Below are 2,714 nucleotides of genomic sequence, written 5' to 3'. Positions count from 1 at the left end.
AAGGTTTTTTCTGCAGGAATTTTGGCGGGCTTTCAAGTAGCGCAGTGCCGAAGGTTTTTTTTGCGTAGGAATTTTGGCGGGCTTTTACGTTGCGTAGTGCGCAAAATTTTTGTGTAGGAATTTTAGCGGGCTCTTACGTTGCGCAGTGCCGGAGGTTTTTTCTGTACGAATCTTGGCGGGCTTTTACGTTGCAAGTGCCGAAGGTTTTGTATAGGAATTTTGGCGGGCTTTTACGTTGCTTAGTGCCGAAGGTTTCTGTGTAGGAATTTTGGCGGGCTTTTACGTTGTGTGGACGGCAGGACGATGGGTCGGCAAGCTAGAAAGGCAAGGTGGACGGGGACGTGGAGTTAGTGCAGTGCCGGGAGTTCGACCGTTGGTGCTATTTAGACGAGACCAAGTTCAGGAGCTTAGCTGAGGCAGATGGGGCTAGCATCGCGTGCAAGATATGTAAGCGTTTTGAGGAGACCACTCAGATGTTGAAAGGGGAATGGGCAGCTACGACTAAGGAACTCGAAGTGGACCTGAAGGTGGAATGAGGGAAACAGATTAAGTTAGAAACTCAAGTCGCCGAGTCGCTTAAGTGGGAGGAGGCTAATGCCGACCAGTTGGAGCGAACTGTAGGCGAGCTGAGGGAGGAGCGGGAAAAGCGGGCCCAACCAGAAGAGCAGGTAGAAGCGCTCAGGTCGCGGCCGGCAGGGCACCCCGGTTCGGAGCATTGTCAGGTGGGGAATGAGGGTTGTCGATCCTACAGTGCAGTAGCGCAGCAGGGTGTGAGTGGGGAAGAGAGAGATGCAAAAACTCGCGACAGTAGCGTACGGCGGCGGGAGAGGCAGGTAGTGAGATCCGGAGGGCATCAGTCGCAGTCAGGAACCGAACGGTTAGAGCGGAGCAGGATTCTGGTAGTCGGTGACTCGAACGTAGCGAGGGTTGAGGGAGGCGTTTTGACGGCAGTGAAGGCGGACAGGCGGGTGCAGGTGGAGGCCCAGTCAGGGAAGTGCATGGTAGATGGAATGGCCAAACCCAGGAGGTGGTGGGGGCAGCATGGATGGCGAACACCTTGTCGTTATCCATGCTGGTCTCAACGATGTGCTGAAGGGGAGCAGCCAGAATCTCGAGAAGCAGTTAGAAGTGGGGATGCGTAGGCTTAGAGAGGCCTCTGGTAGTGTGCATGCGACCATATGCACAATCCCAGAGGTCCAGAGGCAGGCTAGCGATACGGAAAAGGGGATCGTTGAGGCTATCCGTGTAATTAGATTAATGAGTCGACGAATACGATACAGGGCAATGAAAGTTAACAGGGAAGTGTACGAGGCCAGGCCCAACCCTTTTGCACAGGATGGCATTCACAACGGTGGTGCCACTGGCGAGAGGGTGGGTAGTAGGATAGGTCGCCAGGCAACAGCGTTTTTAGGGGGACCCAGAGCTCTCAGAGAGCCAGTGTAGAAAAGGAAGAACCAAGATGAAAGGGACAATGGAACCATTTGAGAAGAAATAGACAAAAGCGCCAGGACTAAGTTAATTCAGATATTTGTTTCATTAACATGAAAGGAGGCAGGAATATACAAATGGGAGGAAATAGAAGAACAGTTTAGGCAGAAGGAATTAATGGTATATGGTGTAGTGGAAACGCATCTTAGAGACATTGAGCAACTACCCTGTAACCCAGACTACGCATGGGAATATTGCAATCGACCAGAGGGCAGCAGAAAGGGGGGTGGAATTCGGGCATTCATTCAAAAAAGTAAGAATTTTCAAACGGTTAAACTGGGATGCAAGCAACATTTATGGCTTAAAGGAAAAGTGTCAGGGTAGCAAATTCTCCTTGGCTTTGTGTACTTTTGGACAGGAGATAACGCCAAAGAGGAAAACAGGAAATTGTTAGGATGTATTGGAAGCGCCATTGATGAGCTAGGAGGACAGGGTGAAATAATCATATTAGGCGACACGAAAGCACATATAGAAGACCTGGATGGGTACACAGATTCGACATGAAGCATGCGGCAGGACATGTATGACAGGCATGATTTAGTTTTATGCAACTGTACCGAGAAGAGTGAAGGGCTCATAACATGGGAGGCAGGGAGTCTGCACTCGACAATAGATTATGCACTAATGTCACAGATGTTGTATAATAGATTAGGGGTAATGAGCAAAGAATAACATGGTTGCAGAAGTCTAGGTAGTGACCACAAGCGTATCAAGTTGAGTTTCAGAAGAGAAACCAAAGTAGGACTGAAGCCAGATGAACATTCAGAGGAGAATTTTTACTCAAAAAAGCAATTGGAAGAAGCAGCGAAACAAATTGAGAAAGCAATTTTTGAGGATAGTGAAACAGAATGGATTTATACCAAATTAACTCGATTACTGGATCTTGAGCTAGCTAAGGTGCGAGTGAAGCTAAAAGGGAAAAGACGCAAACCAAAAAGTTGGTAGGATGAGGAGGTCAAGAGGGCGATAGAGAAAGGTCAGGAAGCGTCCAGGAAACACAGATATTTCAAGAATGGGGGGGAACCAAAAGTTGAAGTAGACAGAAAATAGGATACCTTCATTAAGTGTAGAAGGGAAGCATCCTATTTGGTTAATGAGAAAATTAGAAGAAAGTGTACCCAATGGATGTCAAAAGTAAATAAAAAATAGAAAAGCAGCCCAAAAAATTCTGGAAGCATCTAAATGCAATGAGTAATAAGACTAGGCTAGAACAAAGGTTTATTGTT

This window comes from Amblyomma americanum, chromosome 2, assembly GCF_052857255.1.
Source record: "Amblyomma americanum isolate KBUSLIRL-KWMA chromosome 2, ASM5285725v1, whole genome shotgun sequence".
Taxonomy (NCBI): Eukaryota; Metazoa; Arthropoda; class Arachnida; order Ixodida; family Ixodidae; genus Amblyomma; species Amblyomma americanum.
Note: the sequence above shows the minus strand (reverse complement) of the source record.